We start from the raw sequence: 25,475 nt of genomic DNA, 5'->3' as shown, positions 1-25,475 counted from the left end.
ACACTTTCTAAGTGCCAGGGAGAAGGTCAAGGGGACATGTCTTTTCATGTTTAAGTGCAGAAGATTTATATGTTTCTGGTATGCTAGTGTTGCTAGGCAAACTTGGAGATGCATGTTTATTCAAAAAAATCCCCAAAATATTCTATGTTCCTTTACTGCAATCCACCAGGGCTCCCACCCACTGCCTTGCACAGGATAGATCTTAACGATGCTACTTTCCTGAAATAAAGAGTAATTTTGTCTTCTAGGCCATATTTTGTGTAAAATCACACAGTGCTTCAGTGATCAAAATTATCTAAGAGGTGGATCTTCTTTTTTCAAAGTATTTCATAGATGCCATAGTTTTAAATTGATTCATCCCTTTTCTGTTCCTAAATTTTTGTGATTTTGATCAAAGACTATTCCTTTTTTTAACCTTTATTTCTACAACACTTTTAAATATAATGTAATGTTGTATTATACTCCATATCACTAGATTTTAACTCACTGGAGTTTTTAGGGATGTTGAAAAAAAAAGAGTTTATACCATTGTGAGTCAAGCTCATAGGAAATTATAATATAGCTAATATAATTTCATTTTCTAGCTGTTTACTCAGCTTTTTCACTGCTGTGACTAAAAGAGCTGACAAGAACAATTAGAGCAAGAAAGTTTATTTGGGGGTTCATGATGTTGGTGGTCCACAGATGGTTTATTCTATTTCCTGAGGCTTGAGGTGAGGCAGGGCATCATGGGGGGGGGGGTGACAGAAGAAAGTGGCTCTGGATATCACAGCAGGAAGATGAGAAAGAGATTCCACTTGCCAAATACAAAATATATACCCCAAAGCCACACCCTCAATGACCTACCTCCTCAAGCCACACCCTACCTGCCTTCAATTATGAGGGATTAATTCATTGATTGGATCAAGGATCATTTCATCTTTAAAATGTCTTGCATTATTTCACACTTGGGCTTTTGGGAGACACCTATTATCTAAACCATAACACTAGCTTTATTTTCATGTTTAAATTATATATTTACCTTACTATTCTAGATACTTTCTATGCCCTCTTATTAACATGTAATTTATCATCTGTTAATCCTAAACTAGGAATTACACAAAATACTTTTTATTGTAACAAACAATGAATGATTTTAAGTTTCCAATTATTGCATCAACTGAATTATAATTTTCTATCAAATCTTTGCTATCTTTTCTTTTGACTTGAACAAATTTTGTTGATCACAAAATATGTTTACCTTCACACAAAGACAACAAACTTTGTGTTTCTTTTATCTTTGGGCCATTTTGAATGGCAATTAATTACAAGATAAGATAGTTTCAATGAGCAGCAAAATTATGATGTCAGATTCAGTTTCATTTTATGAACTACCTCTGAATATTCAATAGAAACTATGAGTTAGGCACATACCCATGGATGAGTAATTAAATGATATTTTAAGTATCGTATTAATGATGGTATTTAATAAAGTTTTATACTAGTAATTCTTTATTAATCTTGAATCTACAAGTCAAGAGAAGCTAGTTAATATAATGACAAGCTAAACCAGTATTGACTACACACATGGAAGTGGGGCCATGATAAAATTATTCAGGCTTGAAGAAAGCCATGGATACCAACAGCTTCTGACAAAACCTACTCACATATGATTTACTGGATTCCCTTAGAATTTGGAAGTAATTGTAACTCACCTTCTCTATACCCACCATGTACCCTCAATTTGCATTCACACTACATTATAAAACTAAAAATCTACAATATCAATAAGTGAAGTATTGTATGTTCAAAATTCTACAGGAATCTCTACTAGCCCTCTCATTTTGTTTTTCTCATATTAAAATATTGAGATTTTTAAATGGCCCATTTTACCCCTGGATGGAGCTGGTATTCCTGGACACTTTTTTATAAGATCAGTAATCAAAATTTCTGTAAAATTAGGGCTGTGGATGTACCTCAGTAGCAGAGTGCTTATCTGGCATGTATTAGGCCCTGAGTTCAATCCCCAGCACTGAAAAAAAAATTCCCTGCAAAACCAGAGATCCTAATTATTTGTGTTTTCAAACCAGCATTTGGCTCAGTACCTAAAACATAATAGTGAATATTCAATACGTGTTTGGAAAATCAGTTAATTAAACGAGCTAGAACATTTGATATGTTTAATTTTAAAAATTATTAGAAAGTCTTAAAATTCAATTAAGTTTATTTAAAATATTTCTAATGTTTATTTGATGAACTATTTTGAGATTTTTATTAGTAGAATGATAAAACTTTCTTTTTTGAACTAACTTTTCTCAGACTAATAATATCTATTTATTGATATTTATTTAATAATAAATAGAATAGCTATTTATTGATATTTAATTAATCCCAATGTATAACCATGTAAAAAGGGGTTTATACTCATTGAGTAACTGAAAAAATGAATGAAACAGTTTGTCTCATTTTTAAGAAATTTAAAATGCCATAACCTTTGAATATGAACTGTGTATAGGAAAGTTGATAAAGAGTATAACCCTTGTTTAAAGTATGCTGTTTAAATAGACATACATCTTTGGTCTTATGAAAACATGACAATAGCGCTTTATTCTCAGCCAAAAGCCAAGAACATTCAAAATGAATTAATGAAGGACACCCAACACTTAATAAATAGATATTTCTGTAATATTTTCAGAAATTAGCATGCATGGCAATTTCTAAGCATGTTATAGTAATAAAAAGGGAGTCTTAAAATATTAAGAAATACTTTTATGTGTTTAAAATTAGATGAATTACAAATGTGGGAAGATTTTAAATTTATTAAAAAAATACCATACCATGTATTATGGTTACATAAAACATAGATGATATTATAAATCTGAGAGTCCCATATTTACAACTATACTTTGTAAGCATTAATGTCAGTGAATTAAGCTTAGTAGGTCAAAACAGTGTGATTAAATATTCCCAGTACAGTCTTAAGTATAAATAAACAGAAGCATTAATCTGATAAAGTGATCCTTTGCAAAATAACAAATACCACTAAATGCAATGAACTCTTGTTAATGTACCAAATAGGTATTTTGTGAAATCAAAATGATAAATAAAGGGTTGGGGTCACATGCTAGTATGGTACCAAATAAAGGAAGCTTTGCTTTGTTTACCTGCTGTTTTTGTCTTAGATTTCATAATCACGTGAATGTGTTCATAAATTTATTGGTATCTTAATTATGGCAGGATTTACATTCATTTTACTTTTCATAAATGATATTAATTTTGATATCTGCGGATATTGTCAAGTCAAGGATTAGAGACATCATCAATCAGTATAAGACCAAACTGTTGAGCTAGGAGGGTGGCTTTGTAGTAGAGTACTTACTTAGCTTGTGTGAGACCTTAGGTTCAATTCCCAGCTCAAAAAAATAAAAATAAATAAAAAGAAAAGGAAAATTCTAAACATAGGTATCAGAGTCACTGGAATTGATACCTACAATAAAAAGGGATTAAGTTGTATAATAAACAATAGACATCAAAGTTGAGAGTCACTTGTATAATATAGAGTTTGGTTTCCTACAGGGTGTATATCACCATATTTAGACCTACAAAAACTTTTGCTCAGATGAGAATAGAGCAATGGTACAGAATTTACATAAATAGTACACAACCTGTTCTAGAGATTCAATCTCAAATGTTTTTAGATAAAATGAAGACACTCGTATGGAATATTTTTTAAATCTAAATTTAAAGTACATTTCCTGAGTGTTTTGTTATATTTTGCAACAAAGAACATTTCTACATAACTTAAACAAATTACCCTAAACAACAAACATTTATTTTCTCACACTCTTGGTGTAGAGTTAGCACCTTAGATTGCACTAGGTGGGTGGTTATGTCTCAAAGTCTCTAGTGAGGTTGCAGCTAATATGTGAGCCAAGATTTCCTCATCTGAAGGTTTAATCTAAAGTGTGCAGGGTCTGTTTCTAAGACAGCTTATTCACATGGCTCTAAGTAGTAGACTTTAGTTCCACAGTGGTTACAGGAGAGGACCTCAGTCTGCCCATGAGAACCTCTCATGACATGATAACCTCATTCCCCCCAAATTTGTAGTCAAAGAGAATGTGACTAAAAGGAATGTCTTTTAAAAACATACTTTGAAGCAGTATACCAACATCATTGCTATATGGGGCACACTAAGAAAAAAAAAAAGATTCAATTTATGAGGAACCTTTACAAACATCTAAATAACACAGAAATAGGGTGTTGGAGGCCATCATTGGCATTAGCTACAAAAGTGAGAGAAAAAAATAAAGAATAGAGGAAAGAAGGGAGAGGAAGTAAGAGATAGGAAAGGAAGAGCCGAAAGGAGGGAGTGGAGGCTAAAGGGGTTCACTCAGTCCAGAACCTTGGCAATCATTTCTTTGCATTCAATAACCTAGCATTTAGAAACTATGGCTACCATATCAAAATATAGAACTACCGGCTGAGCATGATGGCACATGCCTGCAATACCAGCCGCTCTGGAGGCTGAGGAAGCAGGATCGATACTTCAAAACCAGCTTTAGCAACTTATTGAGATGCTAAGCAACTCAACTCAGTGAGACCCTGTCTCTAAATAAATTATAAAAAATGACTGGGGATATAGCTCAGTGGTTAAATGGCCCTGAGTTCAATCCCCTGTACCAAAACAAAACAAAACAAAAAGCCAGAAATAATATTTTAGGCATGCCAAATCTTCAACAGTTTTTTTCCAAATAGCTCAGATTTAATATATCTCCTATTTAGTTTCTCATGTTTAGTAGGCAATTTCTCAGAATGTTTTGTTTTAAACTAGACTATTAAAAATCCTATAACTTGTAGGATAAAAATGTTTTCCAAAATGGAATGCAATATTTTGGTGCTTACATGATGTTTATGAATTTAAAACTTTACACTGCATTACAATGTTATGTTAGGGTTGCTAGACTTAGCAAGTAAAATATTCAAGATGGCTAACTGAATACGGATTACAGAAAAATAACACATAGTATTTAGTATAAGTATATACCATAAAAGAAGAATTTATTTATGTTAAATTTAAATTTAACAGGGTTTCCAGTATTTTATCTGGCAAACATACTTTAAATGACTCTCAAGCTATAATTTAGTCAAACTTAAAAAATTGAAAGTTGTACAAACATATTTCTTCCAGATGTTACTTTTGATATACAAATCTCTACTTAAAACAGAATATAAATAGAGTAAAATAGGTGGCATCAATAGATATTATCCTTTAAAAGTATGTGTGTGTATGTGTGTGTCCCAAAAAAATGAGCAAGATAGGTAACATGAAAATTAAATAAACATGTGTATAACTCTTGTAGTCATCAATGTCCATATCTAGAACATTATGGTAGCCAAACTTCTAATTCTATAGTCATTTCCACAGAAGATAAACAAGTCATATGACCACTTCAAGGCTCTACAAAATTCTAAACCTTAAAAACATAATAAATACCTTAGAATCCCTAAGTTCTTATCTTTTTTCTCTGAGGTTTGATGGCTGTTTTTTCATTCCTTTTCTGCTTTGAATTTGTGCATCATAGGATGAGATTTGTGATGCTCCTGTAATAGAATTAGAAGAAAATCAAAAGGGATCACAGACAGTCAAATTCAGGGAGATAATCAAACACTACATCTTATCTGTGAAAGTGTCCTGCCCACTTCTTTTATGCAGCACACATTTAACCAATCTGGAAGATAAATTTAGCATGACCACCATTTTCTTCTATGTAGGGTGCTTGGGTCCAGTTAGACAATATGTAGAATCATTGGTTGTGAATTGAAGACCATCTTATTTGCCGTGCTCATTGATGTAACAATCTATTTATCCCCAAACCATAAGTAGGTGAAATACTATCACACTAATATTTAAATATGTGAAGGCTGCTTTATTCAATGTCTAATTCAAAACTCAGTTGGTGCAATCCAATCTTTGTATAATATCACACAAGTTACTGTGATTTGAAGTTTGGCTTTCAAAATACATCCAGAGATGGTAGTAAACAGAAGATTTAAAAATTTACTCAAAGGCAAAATTTCTAAAATAAATACATTTGGTACAGTACTATACAGAATAGAGCTCAAATTTATTATTCTAAGGAAAACCATTTTATAGAAATGTACTCAGTACACATAATAAGGACAAAAAAAATAGAAGATTCTAGAATACATTTCTCTAATCATAGTTGGAAATCTCTGGGATTTCTAAAGTGGAAAATACAATGTTAGTCTTTTAAGTAGAACTAAGCAGAGCAAACAATATTTAAAAAGAAATAAATCAGCAGATGGCTGGAAGAAAAATTTTAAAATAATTTCAAACACAGTCCCCAATTCTGCCAATGGTTTGGGAAGTATTTTTCAGTTCATTTAATTAAAACATCACATGTGGATTATAAAGCACACTAAAATGTGTTAGTATTCTTCTGAATTTTGAACAAATAGACAGATGGTCTAATATCGTAAAAATTGAGATAGTTTGAAACTTATTATACATACCTGTGCCTTAAAAATTCAGAAATTTCTCTCTGTAAACAAACATTTACAATGTTGTGCACTTTTGTTTGTGTTCTAAGTTCCACAATATACACAAGCGAATACTGAAGATAATAAAGAAAACAAAGGAAAAAAGTGATATTGCATCTAAAATACTGCCTGTTACTACAGAATATGTGCCCTTTTTTTCATCTCATTAGCATTCATCTTGTAATGCCATCATCATCCTTGCCTGGTGAATAGATAATTATGCCAGGTAGTTTTCTCCAAGCCTTCAGGCATGCAGTTCATGGGCAGAACATGGTAAGGGTCCTGCTGCACTCTAAAATACAAGTGTGCTCTCAAGTGTGCTAATGTCTCTCAAGGATGTAAGACTCACTGCAAAAGGTTAAGCATATACAGTCCCAGGATTGGAATGACAAATTTTATGTCTACTAAGAACTAAAACTTTGTTGGATTTGCAAGATTTTGTGCAAGTCACAGCATTTATAAGACAGGCAATATTCTTTCTTGAGAAAGAATTTATATTCTCTGGCAAATACTGAGCAGAGGTTCATTAGAAGAACCTGTCCATTGAAAACTGTGTAAATATTCACTGGGTATACTTCATCTAAAATAACCTGCCATTTGGGATTATTGTAATAAAGTGAAATAAAGTCATTCTTTATACAGTGAGTAAACTATAAATTGTTCTGTATTTAGAAAATTTTATATGTCAAGATATATGTATTATACACATATAATATATATCAATTTTTGTGTATTCTAGCTTGGGACCATCTGGACTTTTCAAATTTTATATGAGATCAACATATGTATTTGGAGGTAGCACATATATCCCTAAAGTAAACCTATAAAGAATTCTGTCAATCTTTTTCACTGTTTTACCTCATTTTGCAGAGGAATAGACAGGGCGAGTTAAAAAAAAATCTAACACAGTGATAGCTGGAGAATAACTCAGAAGTAAAATTAGTTTGAAATGTAAGATTCTATTATGGTTTGGATTAGTGGTGTTCCCTGCAAAGTTCCTTTGTTAATGCAGGAATGTTCAAAGGTGAAGTGATTGCATTATGAGACCTGTGACCTATTCAGTTCATATTAGTTTGAATGGCCTAGTGGTAACTGCAGGCAGGTGGGTGTGGCTGGAGAAAGTGAGTCACTGGGGTCATGCCCTGGGTGGGTTCAACTTCCCTGAGGACCCTTTTTCCTTTTTCTGCTTCCTGGCTATCTTGAGGTGAACAGCATTCCTCTGCCATGTATTTCTACCATGATGTACTACCTCACTTTAGGCCCAGAGCAATAGATTCAGCCAACCACGTACTAAACTTCTGAAACCATAAGACAAAATATAATTTTCCTCCTCTAAGTTGTTCTTGTCATGTATTTTGGTCACAATGACTCAAGGATGGCTAACACAGATGCCAACTTTATCAGCAGGGTAATTATATTTTAGAATATATATCCAATAAGTACAATTGCATGCAAAATCATTAAATTGAAAAGTTAAGTCAAAAACATCTTGAACCCCCAGGCATAGTGTAATCCCAGAGGCTCAGGAAGCTGAAATAGGAGGATCGAAAATTCAAAGCCCACTCAACAATTGTGAGGCATTAAGCAACTCAGTGAGACCCTGTCTCTAAATAAAATACAAAATAAGGCCAGAGATGTGTCTCAGTGGTTGAGTGCTCCTGAGTTGAATCCCTGTTACAAAAACCAACCAAACAAAAATCTTGAACTATTTCTATTATAAATTTTAGTTAAATAATAAACTGACTTATGTAACCTATACATTCAGGAATTAAACAGATATTTTGAATCCATCTGAAATATATAAAAATGAATGGCGTAAGTCTTGAATTTAAGGCATCAGGCTCACAAGAGAATAAAAGGAGGCAAAGAGATTATTAAAAGTCATTAAAAGTTGTAGTTTTATACTTGAGGATTGTGGTTGTTTTTGCATTACTTGACTATTGAGTTGTGGGTTTGTATTGCTATAAAAATGCCAACAAAGGATGCATGTTTGTAAGGTGTGTTTCCAGAGAGCAAACGTGAAAAAATAGAAGATATAAATAATAGGACCTACCATTAAGATTTATCCATTCACCCTACACTCTTTAATTCACTCAGCAAATATTTATTGAATGGCCACTGTGACAGAGGCTGTGGTAGGTATTGGGAAATGATCAGTCCAAAGAGACAAGAATCCCTGCTCTTACGTACTGTAGAATTAGTGAGAACAAAGAAAAAATAAATGTGAAATTAGATTCTGCTAAAACTTACAAAGAAGAGATTAAAAAAAAAAGCATTGTGAATTAGGGAGATCTAAGAAAGTGGCTCTCAAGAAACTTAAATGCACTAGAAAAAGACATAAAAGGTAATAATGATTCTAAGAGCTGAGTGATATCCAGGCAGAAGAGCATCAAACAAGGTAAACTAACCAGTTCATGCCAAACAAAAACAGACAACCACAATAACTATATTTCTCATGCTCAATTAGGGCAAGAGCCTCCCACCACACCTAGCAAAATCCAGGGCACGTGTGAGAGCCTCTATAATTTCTTATAAAAAATTAATGAATTTAATCCTAAAAAGATGTATCTAATTATCCTTGGTCTATTTTTAATATCTGCCTGTCAATGAGTGATGGAAGAGTGAGTGAAATCATGTGCTAAGTGTTAGACTGTCCTCCTACCCTTTCACTAATGCCGTTGTCACAGGTATGTATTCTTCACACACCCACATTAGGTAGTTCATCACTGTGGTGGCCCTAAGGAACCTCGCCTTCTGATATTCATGTCCCAGTGTCATCCTCTCTACTGAATCCAGGCAGGCTCCATGAATTCCTTTACATAATAGGATGTTCTAGGATAGATGCTATTCCACTTCCAGGACTTAGCCTTAAGAAGGAGTGGCAGTTTCTACATTTACATTCCTAGGAGTCCTGAGCTTCCATGGACAAAACCTACCTCTACTGTTAGAGAGAAAATGCATAGGAAGGCAAAGATTATCAGAGAAACTGTTGCAGAGACATTATGCAGAGAAACTGAAAAATCCAGGTAACAAGAGCTGAGGCCTTAAATATGTAACCCCATTCAAGTCGTAAACAAGGGTTTTAGCATAAGTACTTTATTTGGAAAAGAATCCCAGGATTCAAGTTCAATGGAATGAAGAAGTAGGACAAGGAAGAGAAGAAATCTACAAAACCTACTGAGCAGATTGCATGCAAGGCAACTTAGTTTTCCTGGGAAGTCCAGAAGGAGATTCAGAGTTACCACCTTAAGGGCATTAAATCATCTGCTTCAGGCACAAGTACTAACTCTTTGGTTCTTCAGCCTTCCCTGAACATGGCCACATGCACCCTCATGCTACAATGCCTTCTGGCAGAGTCACAGGTGTTCCATTTAAAGAGACTTTGTGATCTAGAGGTGAATACTGACTGACCATGACACAGCTTTGAGATGTCTACCTCCATTATAAAACATGAGCCTCACTGGCAGGTAGTGACATTGCTTTGGCTCATTATTCCATTTCTATTCTAATGTCAAGCACATACAACCGAAAGCATACTGAAAATATCAATATTTAGATTTTAGTTTGATTTTATTGCAAGATTTTGTGTTGATTCAATGGACTTGGTAAATAGTGAATACTGGAACATGATGGAATGTAAATGAAAATATTTCCTATTTTCAATTTCAATTCTATCAAAAGAAAACCAACCAAGATACTTTTGTCTTGCAGAACTAAAAATTGCACTGTGTATTAATTTTTTACAGAAGTGATGTCTGGCTGTTTTGTGCAATATCCAGATATAGTTTGAATTTCCTGTGTGTAGAGAGGGTAGAAGAAAGTTTCTAAGAAATCAGGAATATTGGTTGCATCATTCTTCCTTTGCTGAATTTCACTGAGTAAGTCTATGAGTAATGTATGCTGGAGTTGGAAAATTTGAATGGGCATGGCATATATTCAAAAGACACATTTTTTGGTTCATTTTGAGAACTTGCACAAATGAACTGTTGATCCAAAAAGATACCAGATATTCTTAGAAATCATTTATTCCTATAGAGTTGTACATTTAAAATGGGAGAGCAGAAATGTCATTTCCAGGAGAACTTGATTGACAAAACAAGAGTTAGATATCTTCAGAATGGGACTGAGTTCAGCGCAGAGCTAGTAAGTTTCTTTGCTGTTATATTTAGTGTGTTCATATTCATCTTATCAGCTGCTGAAAAAAAAATGTGTGTGAGTACATCCACAGGAAAGAGAACATGTATGGATATAGTTCTCCCCTTTAGATAGATGAAGAAATGCAGCAAATTAATGTCAAGCCAATTTCCATTTTAATAATAAGAGGAAATACTTGGAACTTCTTGCTCTAGCTGCAGGTTGTAATGTCTAGTCACAGCTGCTGGGCTGCTTTTGTCCCTTCCCACCTGCACTGAAAACTTCACTTAGGTTGAGGCCTAACTTTAATCTAGTAAATGTGTTACATTTAAAAGGACAGAAAAAGGAAAAGAGAGAGAGAAAAGAGATAGAGACAGCAAAGTAGAAAGACAGACTAGTATCAGGGCACATGATGGGAGTGTTCATATTAGCTGAGGTATCTAAGATCATACACATCAAAAGTCAGGGGATCAGTAATGAAATACAAGTTCAAACCACTATGTTCCTATTCATTATAATGAGCCCTGGTCCCATAGCAAACAGCAGACTTTATACCATATGTTTTATACAAGGGACATATTCTTTCAAAAGTAATTTATAAACTGTAAAGAGCAATGGAAACATACATTTTAATGAAAGTACATCTTTAAATGATTTGTCCATTCATAAATTAAAAAAGGAAATGCCTTGACATTTCTATTCATGTAATATAATAGGGATCCCCTTAGTCATAAAAATGATTTGGGCTTGCCAATACATGTATTTAAATCTATGGATAAATGATATGCATGTTGTACTAAATTATGTTGATTATAAATTACAACCAAAAATGGAAATTAAACAGGATCAAATATATGAATCAAAGTGAAGTTCTCTCTTCCCTTTGCTCCCAAAAGCTCATTTTGCATGCCTCACTGCACAGACCATGAGAACACTTTCACAGTGGCCATTCAATGGACAAGATGTACTAATCCTTAGTGAATAAAAAGGCATATTTCATTTCTGAAATTTTCTACACAATATTTCTAAATCTGGGGAGTATTCTCTGAAGGCTGAAGGTGGTGGTGGTGGGTAAATTTCTACATTTTATGTTGTAAGAACTCTCTTAACCATACTTTATTTCCATGATTTTCTGGATTTCCTAGAGCATCTGAAGACTCACAGCTAGTTGGCAACTCTCTAGCTATAATCTCTTCAGGATGAATTATTTACATGTCAAAAATTTGTTCTGTTTGTTTCCTCCAAAACAGGGCTTAATTGTTGCACATTATATTGTAATGCAATCTTTAGATTTTACTTCTGGATCAGTGGAACTAAATTAGGGACTGCCAGTTAGGGCACTTACACTGAAAAGAGTCTTTAAATGTTTGTTCAGCACCATTAGGTTGCTCATAAAGCAATCACGATAAACATTTCAGAAAGGTTGAGTTTATTGCATATATATATTGGATATTCACAGCATAGTAAATATTCCACCTGCTCATACATGCTGCAAGACTAGAGGTGGAAAAATATTTCTGACCCTGGAATAAAGAAGCAATAAAATGCTTTACACTACATTGAGTACAAAGGAGACTTTGGAGTATCTGATAATTGAAAAAGTCATTTATTGTAATAATCTTCAACATCATGAACGTTATTTCTATTATTACTTCAGGTAGTAGGAACATTCAGAGTGTTTAGGGAAATAGCAAGTCTTCTATAGGTATTCTGAGGGCTAGTGGTGGGAGACTAAATATCTAAGCAGGATTTTTTAAAATACTTAATTGCCCACAAAAAAAAAAAGGAGTTCAAAATGAAGTTCTTAAACAAAAAAAAAAAAAAAAAAAAAGAGAGTAAGCAACCCCAGGCAAGTGTGATGTTTCATAAAATTCAAACTTTTAAAAATGAAAATCTTAAAGTACTGGTTTATGATGAAATGTGCTTCAAAGATTACCAAAGTTTGATGAAAATACTTTTTACATTCAATGGTGAGTTATTCTTAATAAGTTTAAACAGCAATAAGACACTAAAAAATTAAATCATCCTAAAATGATGATATTGGACTAAGTCTTTATTTCCAGTTGTCTTAAAAAATAGAGATAAAGACATTTTCCAAAAGAAGAAAAAAGAAAAATGTGTCAGGGCATTTTTTATTAGGAAAAAAATCCTTTACATTTCTAAGATACTTAGGATGTCATTCATAACGATTGAGCAATTGTGGTAGCAACCAATCATGAAATTTGGATGGCTTAAGGCTACAAGGGACAACTCACTTCCCATGTAAAGTACACTGTGGTCAGAAGCCTTTCCAGGGACGCTGATCTTCACATTGCCACTCAGGATCCAGGCTGCTTTAGCAGTCATGCAACATATTGGAATATTGGGAAAATAATACAAAGGTTTTGAGTATTTCAGCCTTAAAGTGACATGTCACTCTTGATTCAGTAAATTGTATATGTCATGTGCACTAGTCACATGGCCTCTTGTTATTGCAAGGAGGGGTGAGAAATGGGGTCTCCAAATACACAAAAAAGGAGGAAAATCAAACATTGGTGAATGTGAGTATAGCCCTCAAACATTCAAACAAATAGCATGTTTTGGTCATTGCATCTATAGGAGGTTAAACAGGAAGATAATGCTGCTTTCAATATTCCTTTTTAACAGCATATTGAGTATTTCTGCCATTGTCACTGATTTATAGATTGGATATTGTGTTACTTAATTATATAGAATTTAATAGTATTTATTTGTTAGAAAAACCATAAAAAAACTGACCTACAGAAGACATGGATTGCCCCTTTCTTAGAAAATCTTTTCATAGCTATTCAATCATTAATTTCTAATAATATCCTGTATCTGCCATGTGTGAAATTTATAATTGTAGATTTCATCAGACCATGACTTCAGATGTGGTCTTTGTAACTATTTGAAATTTTACTAGGCAAGACCAGCTGCTGTTTCTCTACCATCTGTGGCTCCTGTGAGTGGGGGACACTGATGAGTACTCTCATTCAGTAAAGAGTTAATTATTTCCATAAGGACTTTAAGGCAAGGGAAAGACTCTTTGTAAAATCAATAGTTATCATAACACTATAAGCACTTGGACTTCCTGAATCATTAGATCCAGTTTGCATTACTCAGAAGTCAAAATAATAATGGTAGGGAGTGAAAATTATATTTTTAAAGATTTTTTTTAAAGATGGACACAATATCTTTATTTATTTTATTTATTTTTATGTTGTGCTGAGGATCAAACCCAGTGCCTCATATGTGTGAGGCAAGTGCTCTACTGCTGAGCTATAACCCTAGCCCCTGAAAATTATTTTCGATTAAACAAATTTGGGTGTTAAAGTCAGAATGAGAAGAGAGAACAAGGACTGGGAGGTTCAATTATGGGACAAGTTCTTCTCAAGTGCAGAAGGCATTGTTTAAAAATGATCTTGGAGAATTTATACCTTCAAGTTGTTTTTCCTTCTTTCTGTCAGATATATGTTGATATTGTGAAAAAACAAAGTTTTTACAAAGAAGTCAGTTAATAATCTTTTTTTTTAATTCTAACTAAATTCTGATTCATCTTGGATATAAAATAAAAACTTGGCAAAATCTGGTCTTATTAAATGCCTATATCATATTCTTAGTCTCTGTTGAGAGAATATTTAGCTCTTAAATTACTCAACCTAAGTTATTTAGTTTTTTCTGTTCTAGCTTCTTTTAAAAAATATTACAAATCCAAATAAATGTTTTTGATTTGTAAGGTGGCCTGCCAAATATATCTCAAGTATGCAATTAGGCACCTTTGATTTCCCCCAAACAGAAAGTTATTAAAATTATCTCTAACAAAATTAACTTGTGTTTTTTAACACCTGGTACAGTAGTCAGTATTTAATAAGGTACCTGGTAGAAAATAGCTCCTCAATTAAAGCTTGATTGCTAAAGAGAATGAATATATTAATATATCCATATGTGAATTTTAGTACTTTGCAGCCAAGGAAAAAGAGGCCCAGGGAGATAAAGAAATTTATGTGGAGCTGCTGGGCTCATTAGCACGTGTGTACCTACTTAATGACACCTGGGCCAAAGTCCCTGTTCCAGCACTTGGTTCATAGATGCTTCTCCAAAAATACTAAACAGTGATGGAAAAGACAACTTTTTCAGCAAATATGATTATTTTTATTCATCTCTTAATTCCTTGTCTCATCCATTTGTCCATTCACTCAAGAAACTTGTATTGAGTGCTTATAAGTAATCACATTCTGGAAATCCAGATCTGTTGATTTCTTGGTCATTACTGTCAAAAGCATACATCATAACAAAAATGGAAACAAAAATGGCATGCTAAGTGCTAAGTGGATAGAAATCAGGGAATTTTTTTTTCATTTTGAAAGAGTTGTTTGGTCAAAGCTTTAGGAAAATATCAAGTAAGATGTGTGATTCCTGCACTATTTATGCAGTTTGAGGTGTGTGTGATCAGAACAGGCGGAAATCAAGGTTCTTGTGGGATGTGAACAAGAAGTTCTTTGAGGTCATGAGGTGCTTGGAGCTCAGTAGAGCATGATAGATTTTGCTTTGAGATAGGATCAGCTTGAACACTAGTTTTACCCTTTTCCAGCTGCTGAAATTGAACAAATGCTTTTGTAAATTTTAGTCTCTTCACTATAAAATGAGACCTTCCTTTCCATCAAGAGTATTTCATTGTAAGAGTTTAACTAAATAATAAAGCATTTAGCACAGTGACTGTGGCACATAAAATACCTATCAAATAATTTCTAAAGATTACAGAATCCCGTTATCATTATGGATAAAGACAATTAACAATTTATAAATTTACATAGACTGTATAAATACCAAGGTTGCATTATAGGTATAAAATTCATATGAAATAGTATTTCCATATGGAACCAATAAACACATTTCCAAATGGAACCAATAAACACATTTATTGGTTCAAGTAGCTTATAGAGCATTTAATATTCTAGACACATTTAATATTCTAGACAACCATGTTCATATAACCTTATCTCCAAGCACCAACTTGAAAAATAAATTGCTTGAGAATCTGCCTATCATTTATCTTGGGCAAAATGTACTCAAAAGAATATTGATTTGTAGGATATTCATGACTGATACAAAAACAAAAAAAAGGGGGGTATAACTCAGTCATAGAGTACTTGCTTATAATATATGAGGCCTTGGGCTCTATCCCCAGGAACATGAGAAGGAAAAAAGAGAGATAGGAAGAAAAAAAGAAAAACACTGTTCTGTGATTAAAACAGGTAACATGAACTTTACCAAACAACTTTTTGCACTCTTTAAGAGGGATGGTATGGAATTTTTTACGAATTTATTTCATCATGGAAAGCTCAAATGATAGGATCCCTCATGTCATTATTATTTATTAATATTTTGGAAAATGATGTCAAGCATTTAGTCCTATCCTGATTTGCTGCATCACAAACATAGAAATAGAATGCATCTAACACTGAGTGAGGTTCCTTACATGTTTTATTCTATCTAATGAACATAAAATATTAGACAACACAACAATTAAAATACCTGAGGAAGAGAGATTTTATTCTCATTTGGTGTTTTATAATTGCTTGTTTTTTATTTTATGTCAGTGTTATCTATTCAGTTCAGTTTATAACTTTTATGCCATTTTTTAGTTTGAACCTAAATATTTTTTAAAAATGAAGTTAATAAAAGGACAGTATGTATTTTATTTGGTCCTCGTTCTAATTCCTGATGTCAATTTTATGCATAGTTAGTGATTTAAAAATTAATTATCCCCTATATATTTGCCTATTGATTTAGCCATTCCAAAATTTAGAAATTAGGCAAAGTTTGTTATCTTTTCTCTACAGTAATCCCAGTAAATATTTGATATTACTATAATCCTATAAGCAGATTTAAGATGTCTGTACTTTTATTGACCAGTTCTCCTTTTCATTCCTTTCAGAGAAAGGAAAAAGAAAAGCACCTGGAAAGTACATAGACAGGAGTGAGCTCATTCTAATATGCTAGTGTCCATGTTGACTCATAAATTCATTAAAGAAATGAATATTGGCTTTTATTTGTCTGCATGTCATGTCTGTCTGTGGTGTACATTATTCCAATGCTATTTTGGATTGATTGCTGACAGCGACATCATTCATTATGCATGTGAGGAATGAAGTCTGAGAAACATAATTTTTTCAGTTTGACTCTATGAATATACAAGAAGGCTGGAATTTCTTTGTACTAGTAATCAGACAATAAATGTCTCATTACCATGTTTAAACTACATACAAGTTATAAGCATTTATACTACATTGGTAGTTATCAATGCCTTCTTCTGGAGATTTAGTTTTAAGAAGATATGTGATTATATAAATGAACTAATACATAGTATGAGATATTCCAATGTTGCCAAATGTAATGTTAGATTATCCTACTATTAATCTAGTAATAAATAAATGTTGCAACTGCAAAGAAGATAAAAATTCAGTTAAAATAGAAAGAATTATGTAGATAGCCTGTTTTTAAAAAATACTTATTTTTAGTTGTCATTGGACACAATACCTTTATTTAATTTATTTATTTTTATGTGGTGCTGAAGATCAAACCTAGGGCTTCCTGCATGTTAGGCAAGCACTCTACTGCTGAGCCACAACTCCAGCCCAATATCCTGTTTTTGATAAACTTAGGTAGAAACTTCATGATACTGTTTTTCTACTCATGTTTTCTTATTATTTTAGTTATACCAACAATTATGATTTATTTTATCCTTAAATACTGTTTAATTATCACCACTCTTCTAAAAATTAGATATTCCAAACTGACGAGTGCAACTAATTCACAAATTGAGAGAATAATGCAGCAAAGATGAGATCAAACTATCAAAAGACATTTTTCCTTACTCAGACATTGGACAAAGTGTCAAGAGATTGTATTTAAAGACAGTGGTCTTTAAATACAAAATAAATACACTTTGTCTCTTGACAAAGTGTCAAGAGATTGTATATGAAGACAGTGGTCAAATTTCACAGTTTCCATTTGGCATAAGAATCATATTGAGGAGGCATTGTAAGTGTATGTCATGTTATGAGCATTTTCCCACAGCTTTAAATAGGTGGTAATTTTGCTGAGTTATAACAAATCTTGTATAATATGAGTTGGATTCTTAAAATGGAGCTGGCTCTTTATACATAATTTGTGAGAGAAATAAAATTTTCATGTGCTAGAGTTTTAAATTTCTAGACATTCCTAAATTTATATATGAATTTGTTATTATCTCTATATAAAATATTTCTCTTTTTGTTTACTCCTATATGATTCATTTGGAACCCTTTATATCTAGATGGGCCAAGGCATGATGCAATATAGAGAAAGTATTTATAATTTTATACACATCTCCATTAGTGTGAACAAAATTTAACTTATTATATGTATCCCAAAGTAATGGTGAAACATTCATCAGGAAGCAAAAGACTTAAAAGAATTGCAGCATATCTACCTGGATCCCTGTGTGACATTCTATTAATTTTCAACAAGTTATTAAAAGCTCCCAATTTACACAAAACCCTTTTGAAGTCAATATATAATAAGATACCTTTCAGCTTTTTTTAATAAGAGATTAAATAATTTTTATACACTATTTAGCCCTAACATTCACATCACTAGCAAATGTGCACTACTTGCATTGGTAGTCAATGCCATTGGTACCATCTAGCACTCTGGTAAAGAATTGTGTATAAAAGATCACTTATGCAATAAGACTTATATATATTTTATTAATCTTTAATAACAGGTTCAAATAGCCCATGTCATTGAAAATCATTTTATGGTTAATAAACAAAAAGTGACTAATAAAAAGTAATGAAAAACATCAGTGTTTGCCCATTGAACAGTTTTAGTTTGAAGTTATCTCTGAACAAGATTAATAAATTCCATAATATGGCAGAATAGTAACTCCTCCAAATGTATAACCATTTGTTTGCAGATGAAAGATACACAAAATAAAGCATAGGTGAACTATTTCGTAACCTAGAATAAAATAGATGTAAGAAAATTACTATTGAAAAGGATGAGAAAGTTCAGAAAGTGTACCTTTATTCTTTCTTTTCTTAACACAAAGATAAATGTGCTATAATTATACTTCATTGCTGGTCTTATATTTGATTTGTTTGCTTTTGGTGACAGTATAAGTAAAAATCAAAACATTAACATTTATAACAAATGCTAACAAGTCTTTTGTGCCAATGATATAATGGATAATATTCCCTGAGATTTAAATTTATCAGAAAAAAAACTAAGTAAACCTGTAATTATAATAATAAAAATTAGAAACCTATTAATGTAAGTTATTACATAATAAATTCAAAAGAAAATGTATGATCATCTCTAATATAAACAGCCATATGAGTTTGTTGCATATCTTGTGGCAAAAATATAAATCAAAATCAAACAACTTTTGTGAATGGAGTTGGATTTAGGGATTCTCTTCTAATGGGTAGAATATAGAGAAGTGATGCTTTGTAATGCCCAGGGGTAAGTCATAAAAATTATAGCTTCTTTCTGGCTCTCTTTCTTGGATTGTTTACTCTGGGATAAGCCAGATGATGAATTGCAAGGATACTCAAACATTCACACAGAGTGACCTATGTGGACAGGAATTGGAATTGTCCACCAACAATAAACACTACCTGCCAGTCACATGAGGAAGCAACCTTAAAGGCAAACACTCTGGACCAATTAAACCTGCAGATGACCTTGGCTGTGGCTGACTAAGTGACTTCTCTTCTTCAGAGATTCTGAGCTGAAATGCAAACCTGTAGTACAACTCTGGAATTTCTGACCCTTACAAAACATGAGAGAGAAGACATGTTTATTGTCATCTTAAGCCACTAAATTCTGGAATAATCTGTTATGATGCTATAGGTAACTAAAAACAACAACAAAAACAAAAACAAAAACACATAAAGTTGTAGTGATTAAGACTCTGATAATTGGAGATTGCTAAATAAATAATCCTAAGAAAGAGAAACAGATGGTCCTGAAACAAAAATCACATGGCAATATAGTCTTCATATTGCAGAACAATAAAGAAAAAATTCAGAAAATTATAATGGGAAAATATGTATATATGACTCCTGCATCAGCCCACATATAAAATATAATGTCTTGATGGCTTAAAAATTTAAAGATGAAAAATAAAGACTGAAAATTTTAGAAGAAAACTAGGGAAATAGCTTTATGACTTTGAGACAGGGAGAATTCTTTTGAAAAAATGCATTACTAAAGATTACTATTAAATTGAGCTTCAAAGTTATCTGAAAATATTTTTGAAAATATTTTAAAATTACTAAAATCTTATGAAAATAATGAAATTTACCAATGATATTTTGAGAGATGAGGTGGCCCTATTTAAAAGAAAATTGAAAAACAAATAAGTTAATAATTATTGTCCCAAATCCTATTCTTTATTTTTTGAAATGTTTTTCTCCTTTTACTCTGTGGTGTGTTTGTGCCATCTCCATTTGCTTGGGAGCCTTCCAGTTTAAAAATAACAACAAAAAGAATAAAAGAAAAAAAAAACTCTTATGTAAGCATTAAAGAGAAGAGATTCAACACCTTCAGATTGCTCACTTTTTGCAGTTCTCTTCCACTCCCCTACCCTTGCCATCAACAACTTCTATCACATCTGGACTCCCAAGGACACACATCATACTGCTTCTTTATATGACTCTCTGTGTAACACAAATAGTTCTTCCTTTGTTTACTAGATCTAGCTGAAGCTGCTTCTAATTTCTCAAAGTGATTTTATCATGAATATTAGAGGAAATCAGAAGTACTAGGATGATGCAAATGCAAAATAATAAATGTTATTTGAAAAATGTCCAATTTTCTTTCTAGTGTGGTTGTTTTAGATTCACTGTATAGTTGTAGTATTCATGCTTAGTTACCTCAGTTCTTCCTTCTCGATTTCTAATTTGAATTTTCACAGTCTAAAGTAGGGACATTCAACCTTTAACTTCACATTTTACATCATATTAAAACTCAGTAAACAAACACACACATGGATATTCATATATATATATATATATATATATATATATATATATGATTAAAATAAGCAATATTCCCACAATATTTACAGCCATTACTGTAAGTGATGAAGAAAACACTCTGCTTTTGGACTTTTTTAATGCTCATTCAAATCTACCAAATTGATTTCATGAAATACTTATGGTTCACAAATATCAGCAATTTATTATAAATAAAATATAATAATAATGAAAATATCACAGTGATCACAAGTAGTAACATAAACTATTGTTTGTTTCTTCCAGTGTATTTTGCACATAAACATGTGTAAGTCCATGTGAGTGTATTATATATTTACAGTCATTTATGAAATGTCCTTCTTACCATCAATTTTTAGCAATTTTTTGGCCTCTTTTTGCATTATCGAGTTCAAGCAAATTGGATAATTCAGAATTGCTTCCTGACCTAGAATTTGCAGGTCCAATCTGGCCTCTGCCCATTAATAACTTCCTTGGCTTTCCTTTATTTGGACATCAGGGCAGTGGAGGCAGTAGCTAGGTATTTATTGCCATGGGAATAGTATGGTCCATTGAAAGTACAGTTCCAGCTAAGAAACCAGTGAAAGCTGCTGAGGCCCAAGGGTATGGACAGGGTTAAGTCGTATGGGACGACAGGTGATCTGGGTAGGATTCTGCCCATCTTGTTCACTAAGATCTGCTTGCATCATTTTATAGCATTCAAATGTATGTGAACAAGATATCATGACCACTTCTTTCAAAAAAAAATGACAGCTTTAATACTAAAATGTGGCGCTCATTCTCAGTCTTCTCAAAAGCCCTAAAAAAGGGCTTTATTTATTTATCTGAAATATACATGCAGACAATTGGCATTCATTGTCTCTCATCTCCATCATGCATGCCAGATTATTCAAGTCCTTTACTGCCTTTTCTGGAGACCTGGATCCCAACCCTGAGGAAATGTGGGCATCCATGATCCAAAACTTGATACCTATGTAATCAGAGACCTTTACCACCTTTCACTTGTTGGGCTGTGGTTGATGCCATTGCTCATTTATAGCTACTCCTAGGCACAAAGCACCAAATGCCTCCAGTGCATGGCCTGAGTTGTGGACATGCTCTTCTATAGTCCCACTGTAAGCCATAGATCCTCAAGGTTACCAGACTTGATTGTCTCCTTTAATATGGTAACCCTTTTCCTTGCCTCCAAATTCACTCGAATAAGAAACAGAATGGGAGGCTGGGGTTGTGACTCAATGATAGCATGTGTGAGGCACTGGGTTCCATTCTCAGCACCTCATATAAATAAATAAGGTCCATTGACAATTAAAAAATACTAAAACAAACAAACATACAATCCCAAATTCCCTACTCAGTTCCTTTACTATCTCAGTAGTAATCAGCTATATGTTTAGCCTAATTTCAAAAAAGAGTTTTGGATTAAAGAATTTAAAATAACAACAAAGTAAATTTGTTTATCCTTTCCCTGGTAGAAATGAATTAATCATTAGAAATACTGGAATTTAAGAAAAATTTACCTTCAAGGATAGATCGTATAGATATCCTAGTTCAAATGGGGAATGGATATTCACATATGTACAAACACAGACATATGTACATTTTTGTCTATGCTCTGCTTCAAGTTCTTTGATTTTCTGTTCAGAATATTCTCAGTAGCACTTTTTTCATAACTACATTCTTCAAATCCTTCAGTTCTTTACACATATTACTTCTCATGGTGATCTATTACTTTCCTGCAACTAATATAGCAAAATTGTCTTTTCCATCAATCTCTATATGATACCAAATATTATCTTCTTCATAATCCTTATGAATGACAGTAACTTTTTTCATTCATTTGTTTATGTGTTCCTAGTCTTCCTCAAAAGGAAAATAAACTCACCCTTAATGATATCCCATTGGATTTAGAATACAAATGCATGAATCCCTAGTTTCTAGGGTAGTGTTTAGCATGCTGAACTTAACAAGTACTTACTACACACATAATAATTTTTATAGTTTTTGTTGAGGAATAAGAACAAACAGTATATGACATCTGTAGAAGCTGCTTTCCCTTTTCATCAATTGCTATACAAGTATCTTAAAACATGGGAGGATTTATAATAGTCAAAATGTTATGTGGACGTATATGCACAAACCAAGACTTATGCTAAAACTCTGTTGAACCAATTAGGAAAGACAAAATATGAATTTTACAAAATATTGAGGAATAAAATAGCTTATATTAGGGTATGAAATAAATTAGAGGATCTGGGATAAAGAATTTTGCACTCACATCCTATTATACATTTCTTTTTTTTTTTTTTTTGAGAGAGAGAGAGAGAGAGAGAGAGAGAGAGAGAGAATTTTTTAATATTTATTTTTTAGTTTTCAGTGGACACAACATCTTTATTTTATTTTTATGTGGTGCCGAGGATCGAAACCAGCGCCCCGCACATGCCCAGCAAGCGTGCTACTGCTTGAGCCACATCCCCAGCCCCTGTATTTTTCTTCCTTTGAGTGTTTTCATTTACTACTGAGGTATCAGATGATTAATTCAGAACAATGATGGATAATAGGAAGATATTATTTGAAATTTTAGAATTGCAACAGATGATCTACTAACTGAATAATGTATAAGTAGATAATTGAGAGTGGACTAAAGATACATGTTTCTAATTTTGATTGTGTTTTGATAAAGTAATAATCCTGATATTCATCAGGTTGAAAGACCATCATTTTAATATAGTTCCTGTATGCTATCATAATTTCATTCATTTTATAGAAAAAATACCCATTGTTATGAAGATACATTGTTTGCATGACTATCACACTTAACCTTCACATATTGTAAAGATCATTGCACAACTAAAGGAGATTGAAATCAAGAAATTTTAAATACTTGATTTGGTATACCAGTAGGGTGCTTTAAGTTTGATACAAAGGAAAAAAATTGGCCTTTTCTTTCTGACCACACATTTTCACCTTTTGCTTTCTATCTTCCTATCCACCCCAACATCAGTTAATATCCTAAAATTAAAAACATTATAGAAACTGTTTTCTAAAAATAACTGGAACAAAGTACTGATATTGTATGCACAAAATAATTCTGAAACACTTAGGAGGTCTTAGAATGTCAAGCTGTATACATACATTTGATATCAGGCACCTTTCTCTTACTCTGGAAGAAAATAATATTCAGAGCAAGATTTTATAATTTTAATTCATTTGTTGCCAAGATGAAGCAGAAATGCCTGAACTTAGCCATTCTGTTTTCTTTTATATACTAAATTTGTTATTACTATAAGCCTGACAGTATGTACATCAATTTTGTTACAGTGGTACATGCCACTTTAAGAGTAAAGTAGGGTATCAGTCATAAAGTTTGGGGTTTTAGGAAGATTAAACATAATAATTCTTTTACGCAATAAAGTAATCATAGGTATATTGTTACATGAAAACCATTTTGAAAGAAAAAACAATGTTACATGAGTGTATGATATTGCACAAAACACATTGCTCATAAATATCATCTGATAATGTTTTTATTTTACTTATATTCCGTATGATGTTTTTCATACAAGCTTCTTAAAATATTACATTTTGGGAACCCTTCATTTCCTATTAGAAGGGTCTGGCTAGCTTTCAAAATATTCCCTTTCTGGAATGTATCTCTCAGATATACAGATCATTTTGCCAACTCAGAATTTTGTAGATACGAAATATAGAGGACCCTCTGGCATAACAAATCTTTAAATGTATGAGGACCTTTTTCACTGCTTCAGCAGCCACAAAATTCAAAGTACTGCATTCATATAATTTCTTATCATGATATAAAATTTGCTTTAATACTGTTTTATTTACATAAAGATAGGAATTCATTTTTCTCTTTAGAATATAAATAGCCTCAATGCTCAAATGTCATGATAACATTTTAAAAGATAAAAGGGAAATACTGTTATGAATGTTTCAGTATAGCTGAAAATAATTAAATACCCTATACAGCGATATAAAATAGAAAAGATCAAACTAGGGGAACATATTCCTTACGATAATCTTCAGCAAGATGTGTCAGGAAGGAACTTGTATTAGATATGTGATATATAAAGCCATTTCCTTAAAATGTAGCCATTGGCTAAAGGATAGAAATTAAATGGCTCTTGACTTATTTACTTTTTGAAAATTTCTTAAGAATTCAGCCATTATTAATTAGTTTTTAATTGTGCTATATAAAATATTGTGTAACCATTATTTTAAAAGCTCATGCTTATTGCATAAAATTTATTATTTAAATAAAAGTTAAAAATGAGAGATACCAAGACTTACTCAAAAATGAAGTCAATATTTCTCTGTGCTTTCCTGTACTATTTAATAAATGTGTCAAACAATAAAGTACACATGCTTAGAACTTTAGTAGAAATGGCACTCACCAAACCTATGTGCTTTACTGTGTTCCCAGTCCTCTCCTGAGGCAAAGTCAGAATCATGTGACTAATTTTGTCTGAAAGGCCCTTAAAAATAATCTGTGCCACTTCTGGGCCAGACAAGTTGATAACTGACACTTTCTTTATTCCTCCATCTCCTGTCACTATTACCCTGACAGTCAAATGTTCCATTTAGTTGGTGTCATTATAAAATGGAGGAAGGGCACTAGATGTGTATGGACTTTATGTGAACTATCAGGAATTAAAAAGAAAAATGTTTTAGTGTGTTAAAAATTAAAATTAGTCTATTTAACTAATAGTGCATAAACAATCTGTGGCATAGGTCTTATTTCAG

The sequence above is a fragment of the Urocitellus parryii genome, chromosome 2, assembly GCF_045843805.1.
Source record: "Urocitellus parryii isolate mUroPar1 chromosome 2, mUroPar1.hap1, whole genome shotgun sequence".
In the NCBI taxonomy this organism is placed as follows: domain Eukaryota; kingdom Metazoa; phylum Chordata; class Mammalia; order Rodentia; family Sciuridae; genus Urocitellus; species Urocitellus parryii.
The sequence above is the reverse complement of the archived record's forward strand: the minus strand, read 5'-3'. Positions refer to the sequence as shown.